Source organism: Stegostoma tigrinum, chromosome 3 (genome assembly GCF_030684315.1).
Source record: "Stegostoma tigrinum isolate sSteTig4 chromosome 3, sSteTig4.hap1, whole genome shotgun sequence".
Taxonomy (NCBI): Eukaryota; Metazoa; Chordata; class Chondrichthyes; order Orectolobiformes; family Stegostomatidae; genus Stegostoma; species Stegostoma tigrinum.
Genome location: NC_081356.1, coordinates 98,133,365 through 98,152,803, shown reverse-complemented (window position 1 = coordinate 98,152,803; position 19,439 = coordinate 98,133,365). Strand labels below are relative to the sequence as shown.

Sequence of the window (19,439 nt, the reverse complement as noted above, 5' to 3'; positions counted from 1 at the left end):
TCCTAAACTATTTTTCTAACTTTGATTGAATGATTAAAAATTGACCAGAACACAAAGGATAGCATTGTGCTTTTCTTTCAGATAATACGTTGAGATCTTTTGTGTGCATCTGAGAGGGCATTCAAGACCCCTGATAACGAAACGTCAGTATTACACTTGCCTGTTAGTTTTGATAATTTTGTGCTCAAGCCCTGGAATGCAACTTGAGCCAAGAGCCTTGTGATTCTGAGATGAGGTCGCTATCAACTGAATAATTGCTGACAGTGAAATTTTTTAGAAATTCAGTATAACACTAGAAAAGTGCCTCAGAGTATGTGCACTTATTGCAAACCCAGATAAAAAGTTCTTCATTGCAATGTCAGATCATTATTATGGATGGAGATGTGTTTCAACAGAGAGATCCATGGACAATCAAAAAGAAGTAATTGTATGCATAATTAATTATGCATAAAAATTGTAATTGTATGCATAAATCTCCTGTGCACAGAACTTGGGATCTTATAAGGGTGCGAGTTGCATACTTATCTGCTTGCATGTATGCTGGAAATGTCAGGTGCACAATTTATATTCGCCAGACTGTTATAAAATGAAGTGTATGCAATACCACAGGATTATAGAGCTTGGAATGTGTGTTGCAAATTGTTGGATTGAGACTTCTAAAGCTCAACTACAGCACAGGAATGACAGAAAATGAATATAGTGTGGAAATGAAAATTGGATAGTGTATTAACTCACATACTAGTCATTAAATTTTATAATGTGAATTTGAAAGGAATGTGCCATTTGCAAAATGCTCAATATTTTTAAATAATAACATGAGGAATGATGAGAAATTCTTTCCATGGCAGGACGGTCAAAAACCAGAAGTACACTTTAGATAACTGGCAAAAGGACTTAGAGAAGAGGCAGATTTCTTTTTTACACAGAAACCGTGATTTGAAGTGCACCATTGGAAGAATGGCGGAAATATGTTCAATAAATTACAGAGCAATGAGTAAAGAGCACAGAATTGGGATTAACTGGACAGTTCTTCCAAACAGCCAGCACAGCTATAATAAGTTGAATGGCTTTCAATGCTGTAAGACAATAGTTCTGATCCCTGAACTTATAGTATTTTGTTTTTGTGTTAGTTTTGAAATTGCAGAAGATTACATTGCGGTTAATTCTGTTCAGTCTATGCTCATATAGTCTCCAAGCAAAGTCCCTGACAAGTATCTTTTCTCCTATGCACATGGTTTCTGGTCTATTCATGTTTTACATGTTCCTTAGGAATTATTGTTGTTATATTTATGTGGAATATTATTTCATATTGATGTAATTTTGCTTCATTCTCATCTTACTAACATTTTCTGCAATAATCATTATTTTAAAAGTTCTATTCTGACTGAGGGGTTTGATACAGATTGAATGCCCTAGTTGTCGTACTGTGCTACTATTTCAGAATTCCTGCAATTGCTGCCAAAGTAGCACATGATGCAGTGGCTTTCCATATACACTGGTCAGACCTGGTCATTAATGCCAATCAGCAAAGTCAATGCTATACTGTGCTTGAAAAAAAGGATACATGTTGTGCCAACACTGATGATAAAGCCAATTAATAGTCCTTTGAACAGTAAAAGAATAAAAGCAAACAGGTGGGAAATGAGAGTCTGGACAGTATCATCTATAATTCCTGTCTGCAGACTTTTGAGTGCTTTTGAAGAACACTAACTGAATAATGAACATCATATATTATGTGAGTTTTTAGTAATATGCAATAGTGATATTTCAAAGAGTAGTATTAAAAATGTGCCTAAATTGACTGAGAGTGTGCCAGCTATTAACGGAAGTTTTTCCATGTTAAAAGATTGAAGTTTTAATATTTGACTGTTTATCAGTTTGTTCAAGCTGAATGTTGATATTTAAGTCACTATGACCATGACTTGCATGATTATTGTCTGATCTCAAAATGTCACATAAAATAAATTTGTAACTTATCTCTCTGATTATAGCAGGAAAGTTAATTTGCACCGCATAGTGCTATTGAAACTACTTTGTCTTGGGCATTGGACTATGGTTTCCTACTGTTGTAGCTAGGAGAATAAAGCTTGGATAGCTATCAACTTTTCTATCTGTTGGTAGCAGGAAAAGTATTGACCAAGCCCAGCATCTTAACTTGTTTGAGAGAGGAAAACAAATTTCCAGTACTCAGTTATATTAAGTTAAAAGTCTTAAGTTCTAAGTAGTAGGTGATTCAATGCTTGTATTCTTAAATTGTGTCAAAGTTAGGATTGTCTAGTCGATAAGATTATAGTTGCTTAACAGTCTGATTTGCCATACAATATTCCTCTGAAATGCAATCAAACAAATTGTGAAGCAACAATTAAAATTGCTTGATGTGAATGTTCCAGGGCAGTACTCAAATTGAGATTTAGAAGATAATGTTGAAGACAAATTAACTTAGAGAATTTAAGAAGACAAGGCTGTGTGATAATGTATTGTTATCATTTGGTAATTTGGATTTTAAAATAGAGCTGAAATAGGTGCATGGTTTCAGTTCTGTGAAGGTAAATGTTTTGTTAAAATGTGTGAAAGTTATTTGAAACATTGGACTAAAGACACTATTTCCAGGAAGGCATGTGAGTTAAGCTGTGTGTCTAGCAGGATACCTGTTCTTCCTCTCACCCATCCCCTCCTCCCACCTCAATCCGCACCTCCATTTCCCACCTACTAACCTCATCCCGCCTCCTTGACTGTCCGTCCTCCCCGGACTGGCCTATCCCCTCCTCACCTCCCCACCTATACTCTCCTCTCCACCTATCTTCTCCTCTATCCATCTTCGGTCAGCCTCCCCCTCTCTCCCTATTTATTTCAGAACCCTCTCCCCATTCCTCTCTCTGATGAAGTGTCTAGGCCCGAAACGTCAGCTTTTGTGCTCCTGAGATGCTGCTTGGCCTGTTGTGTTCATCCAGCTTCACACTTTGTTATCTAGGATACTTGAAGTGTTAGTTTTGAAGTGTTTACAAGGTTGAACATGACATGAAGCAAAAGACACCGGGAGCATTAATGGGTTTGAGTTCACTTCTGAATCAGGTTGCAATACAGAGCAATCAGCTTGACAGTTCAGAGAGCGATTCCGCCCAAGCACTGAACAGGTTCGTTGATGAAGCCTCCAAGCTATGAGGATTTCTGAAGATATTTTCAAGCTGTCAGAACAGAAAATGAATTTTGACCATTAGAAGTGGAAATATTTCTCTTGGTTATCAAAAGTGGAAATTTTTTGGGATTGTCACAACAGCCTGAATTTTACATTCAGCAGCAAAGGGATGGCACTCATTGCTAACCTTAAAGAAACAGCAAACAAAGTTTGCTTTAATTTGATTTATTATTGTTACATGCACCTAAGTACAGTGAAACATTTTGTTTTGCATTCAGTACAGCAGATTATACCATACAAAGACCACAAGGATTATAAAAGTGATTAAACAGAACAAGGAATACAAAGTTATGGCTGCAAACAAAGTATGTGAGAAATACAACGTTAGGGCTGCAAATAGGATGTCCAAAAAGCTAGATCAGCATTAGATTTGAAATTTGTGAGGTTCATTCAGAAGTCTAATAACAGCAAGGAAGAAGCTGTTCTTGAATCTGTTGGTACGTTGGTTTAAGCTTTTGTATCTTCTACCTGACGGAAGAGGTTGGAAGATATAATGACTGGGGTGGGAGGGCCTTTGATGATCTTGGCTGCCCTTCCGCAGCAACGAGAAATGTAGATAGAGTCATTGGATGGAAGGTTGGCTTGTGTGATTGTCTGGGCTGTGTTCACAACTCCGCCTCAGTTTTCTGTGGTGCACCTGTAAAAGTTGGTGAGAGTTGTTATGGACATGCCAAATCCCCTTAGTCTCCTGAGGAAGAAGAGGTGTTGAAGAACAGACGTTTGTTCGATCTTTGTGAAGTGGATTATTCTTTTCCTGAAATTAATTAAAATGTCATGTCATGTCATGTCAAGTCAAGGAAAAATTTCTTCAGCAGTAATGTTGCCAGACAGACAACTCACATAGTCAATAACTCACACTGAGGCATAGGCAGTCCCTGAGTGCGAGCAAAGTTTGTACACAAGTCGGAACACAGTACAGGACAATGCAAAAAAGTCGTTTATACATACAAGGACAAAGAAACATTCATATGTCAGATCTTTAAAATTATCATTAATACATACCTGTATGGGGTCGTATTCATAATTCGGAGATTCATAGATCAGTCGCCCCCTGCATTTTCAATGACAGCAAATTAAGAAACCACCACTGACTATCATTGACTCAATTAAGTTTTACAAGGAGCAAAATAAATAATTTAGGCATACATGTGGGAATCAAGTTTAGTATCATTATCATATTGTTGAGATGTAACATATGAGGTTAGTTTTCCAGGGCCAGGGAAGCTTTTCAGAAATATTTGAGAACTGAGAATTAAAAATCCACTCACTTCATTGAACATTTTTTCAAGGGATTCTGCAGTGTCACAAGTCTTAAAAGAGCTTTCTCTCTTCAATTCAGTAATTTCTACTGGATTAATTTTATTTGTTTTTGGGATGTGAACACTGCAGGGGAGATCAGCATTTATTGCAAAACCCTAAATGCCATGGTGGTGAGCCACTGCCATGAAATGCTGAAGTCCTTATGATATTGGTATACTCACAGTGTTACAAGGAGTGAGTTCCATGATTTTTATCCAGAAAAAGTGCAGGATTGTAAAAATGTTTTTCAGCCCAGGATTGTATGTGAGTTGTAGGAGACCTGGCAGAAGGTTATGTCCCTATGCACCTGCTGCTTTTGCACATCTAAATGCTAGAGGCTGTGGTGAGGAAGATGCAGTTAAATAAAACTTTGGTAAGTTGCTGTCCCTGCGCAGCAGTGGTGGCGAATATATCAAGTAAGGAGGTAAAACTGTTATTAAACAAGCAGGATGCTAAACAGCTTCTTTAGCATTGTTGGAGCCGTACTCATCTGGGCAAGTGAGTGCTCCATCGCACACTTGACTCGTGTTCTGCAGATGGTGTCACTTACAGATAGGAGTTGATATTGTTATCCTTCTGGCTGTAATGAGTAATGCAAATCACCTTGTTGGGCCTGTCCACATGCATTCATGATAATGTACTGGGTTTTATGTGGAAGTGGTTAGGTTTGTGACAAATAAACCGCAGATGATCAGAGAAACAGGTCACCTATTCTTTTGATCAGATTGGATGGGTTGCCTATCATCTGTGTCCTAGATGTGCTCCATCTTGGTGGGAACAAATTTGAGATAATTTTGAATAAAATGTGCAGAGTGATAGAGCAAAATCATCTGTGATTATTTTATGGACTGCTTTGCAACTGTATACATTTTGGTGAATCATGAGACGAGTTACCTTCCACAGAATTCCAAATGTCCAATCAGCTATTTTGGCCATGTTATTTACATGGTTAGTTTGGTTCAGTTTCTGCACAATGATGATGGTGGAAGATTCAGTGATGCAGTTTAATGCCATGGTAGGTGATTAGCTTCTTTCTTGTGGGAAAATGTTCTTACCTGGCATTAGCATAGCACCAATATTACCTGTCACTTATCATACCAAGCCTGAATGTTGTCCCAGATACTCCTGCAGAACCTGAGGAGTTGCAAATAATATTGGACCCCACGCAATCAGCAGTGAACATCCATACTTCTAGTCTTATTTTAGAGAAAAGATCATTGATTAACAAGCTGAAGATTGAAGGGCTAAAGATACTGGTCCTACAGATGTTTATCTTGCCAAGATCACAAGCAGCTTCTGGTATGCTAGGTTTGATTCAGATGAGTGGAGAATTCTCCCTCCTGACTCCCTTTGACTTCAAGCGTGCAAGTGCTCCTTGATGCCGCACAAATGCTGCTTTGATATTACATGCAGCCACCTTACCCCCAGAATTCAGTTCATGTTTGGATAAAAAATGTAATGAGTTTGGAGCTGAGAGGCTCTGGTGGAACCAGTCTGCAGGAACCTGAACATCACACTTTATGCAGCAGTGTATCACCGACAGCAGGCATTTAACTGCACATGTGTCCGCAGCAGACGATGCTGTCAGTTTCAGAGGAGTTATGATGGTGAAAGCTGACAGTGTCACTGTCAAAATTACTGCAAAATCTGGTTCAACATTTTTGAACCTTCCACATGCACAACATCCCCTTCACAAATGTGAAAATAATTAGCAGAAAATGGACGAGAAATTTAAAGCAGTATGGTGAAGGAAATAGAAGCCAAACAAAAGCAAACAGATAATAATAGCAGCCTCTATCAGAATTGTAATAATTAGATATTTTATTTTCAGTTAATGACTTGTTCATGTCATACTGTGTATCTTTATTTGAAATTGATATTCAACGTTAAGCGTTGCTGCTTCCTGATTTTTTTTTTTGGAATTAAAGTTAAAGCATAAAATGTGTATCTCGTTACAGTGGTTGGAGACAATATGGATAACAGTCAGGAATAATTAACAACATAAGTATGTTGATTGATTTCCATCTAATTTATGGAGTTTAACCTTTGCTCCAGATGAACAAGTTAATACCATTGCTATAGCTGTCATACACCGTTTTCAAAATATGAATTTATCAAAGAAAACCAATCTACAATAGATTGCAGATCAAGTTCATGTTATTACATTTAAGTAATCAATATGTGATGACATTGGTTAATTGACTCCACTATCAATAACATACATTGTTCTAGACCAGAATATATTTATGCATTCATAATAAATGTGCTTTTTGCTAACTTTTGTCTTATGCAATTATTAAAACAAGTATATTAATTTATAGCTGCAACAAGTTGCCCTGATTATAGTATGCTCTTTAAGAGCCAGCCAAAAAGCATATATTAATTAAGTACGCAAAAGAAACTGGAGATGCACACTCATTTCAGCTGACCAGCTGTGTGCAACCATTGTCTTTGAAGATTGCTACTTAGCTACTAATTGTAGTGCGAACAGCTGCTTTAGTGTCCTCTGCTCTCAACCATTTTCATTTCTAATACGATTGTAAATGATGCAGGGGGAAAAAAGTGCAGAAATAGCCTAATGGGGCAGAAATTATTCATTTGGAAAGTCTGATTTATTTTTACAGCTATTTTCCTTTCAAAAATGAGAGGGTTTTTTCTGAGCAGAAATGTTTGACGATGGTCAAAGCTGCTTATAGTAGCTTATTGAATATTTGACTCATTAGGACTTAATTCCTTCTCTTTCTCAGGATTTGGGGTCATTGTCGGGGCCAGCATTTATTTCCCATCCCTAAGAAGATTATGATAACAGTCTTACAATACCACTGCAATCTGCATAAAGCAGGTAATTCCACAGGGGTGTTGAGAAGAAAGGTACAGGATTTTGATCAGTGAAAGTGATGAAACAGCATAGTTTAGAGGGAAGCTTTCAGATGTTGGTGCTGACCAGGATCTGTTCCATCCCCTTTCTAGGTGGTAGAAACAATGGGTTCAGAAGATGCTGTGGTGAATTGCAACAGAGTATCTTATGAATTATACATATTGGTGGTGGAGGCAATGAATGTTAGTAGTGGTGAATGAGCCATCAATCAAGTGAGCTGCTTTCTCCTCGGCAGCATTGGGCTTCTTGAGAATTGTGCGAGCTTCACATCCAACAAAGTGGGTCACAATCCTTACTTGTGCCTTGTAGACAGGCATTGGAAAGTCAGGAGAGGAGTTAATTGACTCAGAATTCCCAGTCTCTGCCCTGCTGTTGTAACCACATAATTTATATTGTTGATCCAGTTCAGTTCTTCATCAACGATAACCTGCAAGATTGTAAAAGTGGGGTCTTCAGTGATGATAAAGGTGTTAAATGTCAAGGGAAAATTTTCTTGTGAAGATGGTCATTGACTGGCAGTTATGTGACATGACTGTTACTTGTGGCCTGTCAGCCCATAGCTAATATTATTATTCAGGTCTTGTTGCTTGTGGACACCGGCTAACCGAGTATCCTTTTTTTATTCATTCATGGGGTGAGGGCATCGCTGGGTAGGCCAGCATTTACTACCCATCCCTAATTGCTCAGGGGGCAGTTTAAGAGTCAACCACATTGTTGTAGGTCTCGAAAAACTTGTAGGCCAGACCAAGTAAGCGTGGCAATGTCCTTCCCTAAAAGATATTATTGAACCGGATGGATTTTTTCAACAATCAACAATGGATTCATGGTCATCATTAGATTCTTAATTCCAGACTTTTTTTGACTGAATTCAAATTCCATCATCTGCCAAGGCGGGATTCGTATGCAAGGCACCAGGATATTACTGGATTAATTGTCCAATGATAATACCAGTAGGCCAGTTTCTCCCAAAATCTGAGGAGTTATGAGTGGTGCTGAACATTGTGCACTCCTCTGCAAACATCTCTACTTCTGACCTTATGATGGAGGAACAGTCATTGATGAAGAAGCTGAAGCTGGTTGGCCCTCAGACATTACCCTAAGACAATCCTGTAGTGATTGTCTAGCACCGAGATGATTGACCTTCAAAAACCACAGTCCATCTCCCTATGTGTTGGTACAATTCCAACGGGAAGGGTGTTTTCTGCCAATTTCCATTGGCCTAATTTTTGCTCAGGCATTTTTATGCTACCCTGATGTCAAAGCCAATCACACTCACCTCATCTGTAGAATTCAGCTCTTTTAGCTTTATTTGAACCAAGGCTGTAATGAGGTAAGAGCTGACTAGTCCTGTCGGATGCCAAACTAGATGTGAATGAGCAGGTTGTTGTGGAGTTCATTTTGCTTGGTAGAATTGTTGACAATAGCTTCCAGCACTTTAATATTTCTTCAGTTTACTTTTGTTCATTAGTTAGCTAGATTTGATTTGTTCTCCTCTCCACCTATCTTCTTTTCTCTCCATCTTCGGTCCGCCTCCCCCCCTCCCTATTTATTCCAGAACCCTCACCCCATCCCCCTCTCTGATGAAGGGTCTAAGCCCGAAACATCAGCTTTTGTGCTCCTGAGATGCTTCTGGGCCTGCTGTGTTCATCCAGCTTCACATTTTATTATCTTTGATTTGTTTCTGCTTTTTTGATGGAGCCTATCTGGACAATTTTCCACATTGACTGCTACAAAGGCATCTAGTCAGCAATGCGAACAGCTTGGTTGGAAGCACAAGTCTTCAGTCATACATCCTAAATACTCTCCGCATACCTTGATGAATGGAGCCCCTTCCACACTGGAAAGTCAATACAATCTTGGACAAAGCAGCCTGCTTAATTGGTACTCTACCCATCACCTTTAAAGTTCACTCCTTTCACTACCAACACACAGAGGCAACAATACATACTATCTACAAGATACACAGCAGTACATCACCAAGGCCCCTTTGAAAACATTGTCCATACCTGTGACCTATACCAAATAGAAGGTCAAGGAGAGCAGATGCCATGACAACACCACCACCTTTAAGTTCTTCTGAAGCCACACACAACTCCGTCATGGACTATACTGCTTTTCCTTCACTACCATTGGGAGAAAATCTAAGGACTCCTTTTCTAATGGCAGTGTAGGAATGCCTAAATCCTAACCCAGAACACTGCAGTGATTGAAGGAGATAGCTTACCACACCTTCACTTGGTCAGTTAGGAATAGGCAATAAATGCTTCCATACTTACAATGCCATGAACAGAGATTTTTTTAAAAATTCAGGGCCCCATTGCCTTTGTGCAATCATTGTCTTCAGCCATTTCTTGATACCACATGAATTAAATTAATTTGACTGAAGACTAGCATCTGCAGCACTGAAGCCATCACTAGGAAGCCAAGGTGGATCATTCACTCAGAACATCTGGAAGAAAATAGTTGCAAATGCTGCCTAATGACGTAAGGAATACAAGCAAGTGTACGCATTTCAGCCCCGCGATTTTATAAGATTGTGGTTAATCTGCCCAAGGCTTCAATTCCTATGTCATGCCAGCTCTTCATTGCCCTCAACTCCCTGATATTCCACAAGTCTATCCACTTTCTCTTTAAATGCTTTCAGCAATCTAGCTTTCACAATGTCTTGGGTAGAGAATTCCAGACATTTGCTGTCCTCTACAAGAAAACAATCCTTTGCATCTCAAGTTCAAAATGAGAATCTCCTTATTCTGTAATTAACATCCCTTAGTTTGAGATTCCGCACTCATGGAGACATCTGCTCAAGATCTACCTTATCAAGCCATTCAGAATCTTTTCTTTCGATAAGATCGACTTTGACTTCTGCATTGATGCACTAGGCTCCCCATCGTTTGGGGCAGCACGGTGGCTCAGTGGTTAGAACTGCTGCCTCACAGCACCAGGGACCCGAGTTCGATTCCACATTTGGGCGACTGTCTGTGTGGAGTTTGTACATTCTCCCCGTGTCTGCGTGGGTTCCCTCTGGGTGCTCCAGTTTCCCCTCACAGTCCAAAGATGTGCAGGCTAGGTGGATTGGCCATACTCAATTGACCATAGCTTTCAGGGATGTGAATATTAAGCGCATGGGTCTGGGTGGGATGCTGTGAGGGTCAGTGTGTACTTGTTGTGCCGAAGGGCCTGTTTCCACACTGTAGGGATTCTGTGATCTATGATTCTATGTATGATCATTCAGAGTGGGAATATTTGCTGAGCTGCCTTTTCGTTTGATTTTTTAAGTATTCAATCCCATTCACAATTGTATGTGGCTGCACAGCAGAGCTTAGATAGGATACGTTCACTGTCAATCACTTAATGTTGCACAACACAATGGACTGAACCAGTTCAAGCAGGCAGCTCACCACCTCTTTCTCAAGGACAACCAGCGATGTATAATAAATGTGGCCAGCTAGCAAAGCCCACATCTCATGAGTGAATTAAAACAAATATATCCTTGATGTGAAGAAAGGCCTTCATCACTAAAAGGAGTTTTAGTCAGCTGGGCACTCCTACCAATACAATTGTGAATGTATACTGCTGTAGCAGGTAGATTGGTCAAAGTCAAGTAGTTTTCTCATGTTGTTTATCCTTGTCTCAGACCCAGCATTTTTATCCTTAAGGACTCCGCCAGTTCAACCTGTCATGGTTCTACCAAGCCATTCTAGGTGATGGACATTGAAGGCCCTCAGTCAAAATACAACTGTGGCCTTGCCACTTGTGGTGCTTCTTCCAAGTGGTGCTCAACATACTGAGAGTGCTGATGTATCAGATTTTGATTATCATACTGTAATGTGCCTTTTAGTTCCATGTTGACTTTTCTGGTTCTCTGGCTTTGTTTAACTGGCATGCCCAACCTATATTTCCAATTTTTGCCATAGTGTGAGCTTAAAGAGTGATAGAGCTTAGACAGATCCAATTTAAAACATGCTGTTGAACTCCAATTTTACAAAGTTACTTTTTATTGCTTTAGTTTCAGGTATAGATTCAGAAGAGCAATTATAGACCGGTAAGTCTCACGTCTGTCGTCTGCAAGGTGTTAGAAAGGATTCTGAGGGATAAGATTTATGACCATCTGGAAGAGCATGGCTTGATCAAATACAGTCAACACGGCTTTGTGAGGGGTAGGTCATGCCTTACAAACCTTTATCGAGTTTTTTGAGGATGTGACTAGAAAGGTTGATGAGGGTCGAGCTGTGGATGTGGTGTATATGGACTTCAGTAAGGCATTTGATAAGGTTCCCCATGGTAGGCTCATTCAGAAGGTCAGGAGGAATGGGATACAGGGGAACTTAGCTGCTTGGATACAGAATTGGCTGGCCAACAGAAGACAGCGAGTGGTAGTAGAAGGAAAATATTCTGCCTGGAAGTCAGTGGTGAGTGGAGTTCCACAGGGCTCTGTCCTTGGGCCTCTACTGTTTGTAATTTTTATTAATGACTTGGACGAGGGAATTGAAGGATGGGTCAGCAAGTTTGCAGACGACACAAAGGTCGGAGGTGTCGTTGACAGTGTAGAGGGCTGTTGTAGGCTGCAGCGGGACATTGACAGGATGCAGAGATGGGCTGAGAGGTGGCAGATGGAGTTCAACCTGGATAAATGCGAGGTGATGCATTTTGGAAGGTCGAATTTGAAAGCTGAGTACAGGATTAAGGATAGGATTCTTGGCAGCGTGGAGGAACAGAGGGATCTTGGTGTGCAGATACATAGATCCCTTAAAATGGCCACCCAAGTGGACAGGGTTGTTAAGAAAGCATATGGTGTTTTGGCTTTCATTAACAGGGGGATTGAGTTTAAGAGTCGTGAGATCTTGTTGCAGCTCTATAAAACTTTGGTTAGACCGCACTTGGAATACTGCGTCCAGTTCTGGGCGCCCTATTATAGGAAAGATGTGGATGCTTTGGAGAGGGTTCAGAGGAGGTTTACCAGGATGCTGCCTGGACTGGAGGGCTTATCTTATGAAGAGAGGTTGACTGAGCTCGGTCTCTTTTCATTGGAGAAAAGGAGGAGGAGAGGGGACCTAATTGAGGTATACAAGATAATGAGAGGCATAGATAGAGTTGATAGCCAGAGACTATTTCCCAGGGCAGAAATGGCTAGCACGAGGGGTCATAGTTTTAAGCTGGTTGGTGGAAAGTATAGAGGGGATGTCAGAGGCAGGTTCTTTACGCAGAGAGTTGAGAGCATGGAATGCGTTGCCAGCAGCAGTTGTGGAAGCAAGGTCATTGGGGTCATTTAAGAGACTGCTGGACATGTATATGGTCACAGAAATTTGAGGGTGCATACATGAGGGTCAATGGTCGGCACAACATTGTGGGCTGAAGGGCCTGTTCTGTGCTGTACTGTTCTATGTTCTATGTTCTAAGAGTGTAAGGTTTGCATTTACAGTAGGCATCCAATAACAGTGATCAAAGTCAAATTGCTGAAAAGTACAGAAACAATTCAAAGAAGCATTTATTTAACACATATTTCTTGATCACCAGGCAGAAGTCATAAAAAACTTTGTCAATGAAGTGCATCTGATTGTCGTTGCTATTACATTATAAGAAATATAACAGCCAACTTGACCACAGCAGATGTTCAAAAGGAGTAATATGATAATGACCAGGCAATCTATTTCTAGATGTTGATTGAGAGTTAAATTTTGGCCAGGGGACAGGGAACAATTCCTTTACTGTTCTTTGAATTTACTACCTGAAAAGTGTGTGGAGGAAGACAACTTCTAAGAATCCTTGGATATGCACTTGAATTGTTGTAACCTTCCGAGCTGCAGGTCACACAATGGAAAGTTAGATTAACTTCATTTGGTCAACAGAAGTGCAGAGCTAAATGACCTCCTCCCAACCTGCAAACCTTTTATTCTGTGGTTTTGGTTATTACAGAAAATAAGGGGCTTCATACAGATGAAATGAGACATTGTGCATAGACAGCAAGTGAAAAGTTTTAAGATAACGAATGAAAAGTTTAAGAAAATGGAATAAGGGAATTTAAAATTATCACACAGAATAAAAGTAACGGTTTAAGCAAAAAACAACAAAGTTTTGCACAAGTCTACAGGCACCTTAAAACTAATTCCTTCCATGGGCCATGCACAATAAACTGTGAGGGGAAAACTTCATTTGTGTAGCGACTCATCTAATTATGTCATGCAGGCGTATGTCTAATTGTTATGGCAACCAGTGCTGTAGAATGCTACTTTCATTGTATTTTTCAGCGGCACCAGAGAAGATTGAACAGGAAGCAGCTTGCAAGCACCAAGAGAATCAATGCATGTTTGTGTACTACTGCTAGAAATGTTATTGCACAAGGAGAATTCTCCTTTGACATCTTGCAGCCTGCTGAATTCTCTGAGGAGACATTTTATAATTTCCCCATTCTGCAGTTTTCCCTCATTCAGGCAAACATTTGTGTGGTATGGCTAGTAAAATTGTCATTCATTGCTCACCTTTACCTGCCCTTGAGAAGTAGTGATGGATCCCTTCCTAACCTGAGTACAGTACAAAAGGCTGTTAGATTGGAGAAACATGAATTTGATTCAGCACCGTTGAAGGAAAAGCAATACATGCCCAATTTAGAATGCTACACTATTTTGGAGAGGGGGCTAGGGTGCCCTGGAGTTGAAGGTGTTCTCATTGCATCTGCTGCTCTTGTCTTTTGGGTGATGAGAATGTAGGGATGGATCTTTAAGCTAGCTAGCGGAGTTTCAGGCAAGTGGAGAGCATTTTGTCCTAAGAATATAGGAACAGGAGTAGGCCTTTCAAACTTTCTCCACCATTCAATACCATTTCCACACATGCGTAACCTTCCAAGGAAATGAATTCTCTTTATATCTGTCTTCAGAGGAACACCTCTCATTCTTAAACTCTGTTCCCTAGTTTTAGCCTTCCACACGAAAGGAAACATCTTCTGGTTACCTACCCTATCCCTTAAGTTATTTAAGACTTGTGTGTAATTAAGTTGAGCTGTCATTCTTCCAAGGTCCAACTGATGTAGACCCAACCTCTTCAGTCTTTCATAAGATAAACCCTTTTATCCCAAGATTGAGCTGAGTAAACCTTCTCAGAATTGCTTCTAAAGTAGTTGTACCTGTTTTCAAGTAAGGCTACTGTTTGAATAATTGCAATTGTGTTTAGCGTCAGATAATGCGAACTGCAGTTGCTGGAGAATCCAAGATAACAAAGTCTGGAGCTGGATGAACACAGCGGGCCACGCAGCATCTCAGGAGCACAAAAGCTGACGTTTCGGGCTGGCTTACTGTAGTCATTTGACCTCTATCTCTGGGCGTATTTTGTGTGAAGCCTTTAGCAAGCTATTGTAACACTTCACATAAAACATGGTGCCAAGCATGGTGCAGTTGTGTTGATTGAACTTTCGGAGCTGAGAGACAGCCAGCATTTATGAAAAAGATGACAAAAAATGGTAAAGCTAAAAACATATGGATTTTCAGAGCTTATAGAGAGCCAGCGAGTGAAAGAAACAGCAAGAAAGAAGTTTTCTTTTGAAGAAAAACAGTTTGCAATGTTGAATTACTTCAGTCAGTAGGAGTAGCAGCCCTGTTATCAGTGCTGGGAAAATACAAGCTGTACTTCAACCCAAATCTTGGAGGGGCAGAAAAACAAGGCTGTATAGATTTTAAGGTCTTTCAAGACCCACTTTGAATTCCACATGAATGTTACTTTTGAATGGTTTGTATTTAATATCAAAGCTCACTGGGAGCAGACGTCTATTACACTGAGAGAGAACTACAGTACAGAAAAAGGCTCTATGGGTGTCACATCCATGCCTGTAAAAGAACAACCAAGTGACCACCTAATAGTTAACTAATCCTCTATCAATGCTAATATTCTAATCCCAACACCTTATTAAGGCTTTTAGCTTATTAAGAAGGTTGGTGTGCAATATCTAATTGAATCTATTGGTTCCCCTTTATCTGTGCTGCTTGTTATCTCTTCAAAGATCTGAAGCAGATTTGTCAGTTCTGATTTCCCCTTAGTGAAGCCATACTAGCTGCTTGATTCATGTGATGCATTTTCAAATGCTGTGAAATTAGGTCCTTCATAATTAAGTCTAACATTTTCCCAATGAATTTTATCCCAAGATTGAGCTGAGTAAACCTTCTCAGAATTGTTTCTAAAGCAGTTGTACCTGTTTTCAAGTAAGGCCACTGTTTGAATAATTGCAATTGTGTTTAGCATCAGATAATGGGAACTGCAGTTGCCATTAGTGGCTTTCCTGTCATTTTTTCTCCCTCCCTTTCTAAATAAGAGTGTTACATTGGCAGTTTCCTAATCTTCTGGAACTTTTCCAGAATCGAAGGATTTTTAGAAAATTACTAACGGTGCATCCGCCATCTCTGTAGCTACTTCCTTTAAAACCCTAAGATGCAATCCATTAGGCCCAGGAACTTATTGATGTTCAGCTCAATTAGTTACCCTAGTACTTTTCTGTGATAATAGATGTGTTTATTTGCTCCTCTCTCTAGTTCCTTGATTATTTAGTATTTTTGAAATGCTATGAGTATCCTGTAATGTGAAGATAACTGCAAAGTAATTCTTCAAATCCTTTACCATTTCTTGGCTCCTTATTCTTACTTTCTCAGCCTATGTTCATGGGTACATCTTCCATTTTACATATTTAATGAAGTTCTTACTGTCTGTTGTTATGTTTCTTGCTAGTTTGCGCTCATTTTATCTTCTCCCTCATTATCAGTTTTTATCATCTTTTATTGTCCAATCTTACCTAATCTTCTCATTTACCACCAATCTTTACACAGATGTAGAGCTGGATGAACACAGCAGGCCAAGCAGCATCAGAGGAGCAGGAAGGCAGATGTTTCGGGCCTAGAGCCGCCTTCAGTAATGGAAGATGAAGGGGGTTCTGAAATAAATAGAGAGAGAGGGGGAGGTGAATAGAAGATGTATAGAGGAGAAGATAGGTGGAGAGGAGACAGACAGGTCAAAGAGACGGGGTTGGATCCAGTAAAGGTGAGTGTAGGTGGGGAGTTAGGGAGGGGATAGGTCAGTCCAGGGAGGCCAGACAAGTCAAGGGGGCAGGATGAGGCAAGTAGGTAGGAGATGGGGTTGGGGCTTGAGGTGAGACGAGTGGATAGCTGGGAGGAAGGATAGTTTAGGGAGGCAGGGTCAAGCTGGGCTGGTTTTGGGATGCAATGGAGGAGGGGAGATTTTGAAACTTGTGAAGTCCACATTGCTACCATTGAGCTGCAGGGTTCCCAAGCGAAATATGACGTACTGTTCCTGCAACCTTTGGGTGGCATCATTGTGGCACTGCAGGAGGCCCAGGATGAACATGTCGTCTGAAGAATGGAAGAGGGAGTTGAAATGGTTTGAGACTGGGAGGTGTACTTGTTTAGTGCGAACCGAGTGTAGGTGTTCCGCAAAGCAATCCCCAAGCCTTCGCGTGGTTTCCCCGATGTAGAGGAGGCCACATTGGGAACAGCGAATACGGTATACCACGTTAGCAGATGTGCAGGTAAACATCTGCTTGATGTGGAAAGTCTCCTTGGAGCCTGAGATGAGGGTGAGGGGGAAAGTGTAGAGGCACGTGTAGCACTTATGCGGTTGCAGGGAAAAATACCGGTTGTGGTGGGGCTGGAGGGGAATGTGGAGCAGACAAGGAAGTCAGGGAGAGAGTCGTCCCTCCGGAAAGCAGATAAGGGTGGGGATGGAAAAATATCTTTGGTGGGGATGGATTGCAGATGGTGGAAGTATCGGTGGATGATGCTGGATCTGGAGGCTGGTGGGGTGGTACGTGAGGATGAGGTGGATTCTGTTTTGGTTTTTATTGCGGGGCCGGGGTGTGAGGGATGAGTTGCGGTTTGAAATGGGGGAGACATGATTAAGGGTGTTCTCGACCACTGAGCAGAGGAAGTTGCAATCCTTGAAAAACAAGGACATCTGAGACGTTCGGGAGTGGAATGCTTCATCCTGGGAGCAGATGCGGCGATGGCAAAGGAATTGGGAATAGGGGATGGCATTTTTGCAGGAAGGTGGGTGGGAGGAGGTGTATTCTAGGTAGCTGTGGGAGTTGGTGGGCTTGAAATAGATATCGGTTTCCAGGTAGTTGCCAGAGATGGAAACAGAGGTCCAGGAAGGAGACAGCATATCAGAGATGGTCCAGATGAACTTAAGGTTGGGGTGGAAGATGTTGGTGCAGTGGACGAACTGTTTACACAGGTATATTCTCTTTCTATTTGATACTGCGCTTAACTTCCCTTGTTAACAATGGTTAGTCTATCCTCCCTAGAATTCTTCTTCCTCAGTGGGAAAAATCTTTGCTGTGAGTTATGAAATAGTTTTTCTGCTATCCACTCCAGCCAGCTGGCGCCCTTATTTCCACATAATCACCCTTACTTCAGTTTAGCACAGTTGTTTCTGATCTAAGTTTTTTTCTCTTAGATGGAATGCTAAATTCTGTTGTGAACATGAAGCCCTCCAAATCGAGTGGCAAGAATTGTGGTTCAACAGAAGGATCCTCTTCTAAGACACCATTGAGGTGCTAATCACTTCAACTGTTAGCACCTCAAGTAGAAACTCAATAAATTAGCCAAAGGCTGACACGAGAGGCTTATCGCACTGCATTTAATCCTATGCACAAATGTATGATTTATGTATTCAGATTGAGTCCCATGCAACATTTTGTATGACACAAGGTTAACTGCTGTTTTTGGAGCCAACAAAGTCTCAATGAGTCCTTTAAAATAAATTAATCATGTTCAAGTGCTATGTTGTAATGTTGCATCACGCTGCATGGCCTCAAAGCACAAAGAGGAAACAACTTGCCTTTACGTAGAACACTTCACAATCTCAGGGCGTTCCACAGACCTTCAGAACTAATTAATTGTTTTTGTAATTTGTTTACAAGTGGTATAAGAAATGCCGCAGTCAATTTATGCTTGGTTTCAAAACATCAGCAAAATAAATAAATTAAACTAGTATTGTGGTTTTAGGACAAATATTGGTCAGGATGCTTGGAGGATGTCTCTGATTTTCTTCAAATTGTGCTGAGCAATCATTCCAATTTACTTGTGAAAGCAGATGGGAATGCAACTCATCATTTCCTCTGAAAGATGGGATCTCTGATTGTCGTGTAGCACTGAGAGAGTGCGACGCTATGTGCCCAAGTGGTTGAGTGAGGCTTTAAGCAACTGCCTTCTGAGTTCTAAGTAAGCAGGCACTTGCAGGGACAGGATTCATTGGTCCTTTTTATTCCCATATTAGCAAACATCCTAATCAACACTCCTGCATTCAAGTCTAAATCTTTATATAAACTGTGAACAGCAAGGGCCCAACACTGACCCCTGTGGGACCCGAATGAACACAGGCTTCCAGTCAGAAAAACACCTCAACCATTACTCTCAGCTTCCTACCATTCAGTCGATTGTAAACCCAGTTTGAAAATTTTCCTTGGATCCCATCAATCTTACCTTTGCTGTTAGTCTCCCATGCAGGACCTTACCAAAAGCCTTGTTGAAGTCCAAGTAGAACACATCAAATCGTTGCTCTCCTCTACACACCTCATCACCTCTTTGAAAAATTCAGACAAATTGGTCAGATATGCCTTTCTCTTGCCAAAACCATGCTGACTGTTCTTGTTTGAGCCCGACCTCTTCAAATGCAGATTCATGCTGTACCTCAGAATTACTTCTGATAGTTTCCCCATCACCAAGGTTAGGCTGACCAGCCTATAGTTTCCTGGTTTATCCCATGCTGCCTTCTTGAATAACAATACCACATTGGCTGTCTTCCAGTTTGCTAGCACTTCTCCTGGGGCCGGAGAGGAACTGAAAATTTTTGCAAGCAGCCCTGCTATTTCCTCCCTTGCCTCTCTCAACAACCTGGTATGCATTTCGTTCAGCCCTGGAGATTTATTGACTTTTAAGCCTGCTGAATCACTTGGAACGTTCTCTCTGTCCATGCTAATTCACTTCTAAGGACATGGATTGGGAATGGGGCACAGAAAATGAAGCAGACTTTGACAGAATCAAGCAATTATTCACGACAACACTATTGCTGAAG

At 40.7% G+C, this 19,439-nt stretch overlaps 1 protein-coding gene and 1 long non-coding RNA gene across 3 annotated transcripts in view; one reads left to right on the top strand and one right to left on the bottom strand.

Moving 5' to 3' along the window:
- The window catches only part of xrcc4 (X-ray repair complementing defective repair in Chinese hamster cells 4), a 340,565-nt gene that overhangs the window by 242,601 nt on the left and 78,525 nt on the right, over positions 1 to 19,439 (top strand). The window lies entirely within an intron of this gene.
- On the bottom strand, positions 3,449 to 19,154 carry LOC132209509 (uncharacterized). Its single transcript, XR_009445639.1, has 3 exons — positions 18,848 to 19,154; positions 4,199 to 4,247; positions 3,449 to 3,950 (listed from the first exon to the last, which is right to left on the bottom strand). It is a non-coding gene; the product is annotated as an uncharacterized LOC132209509 (long non-coding RNA).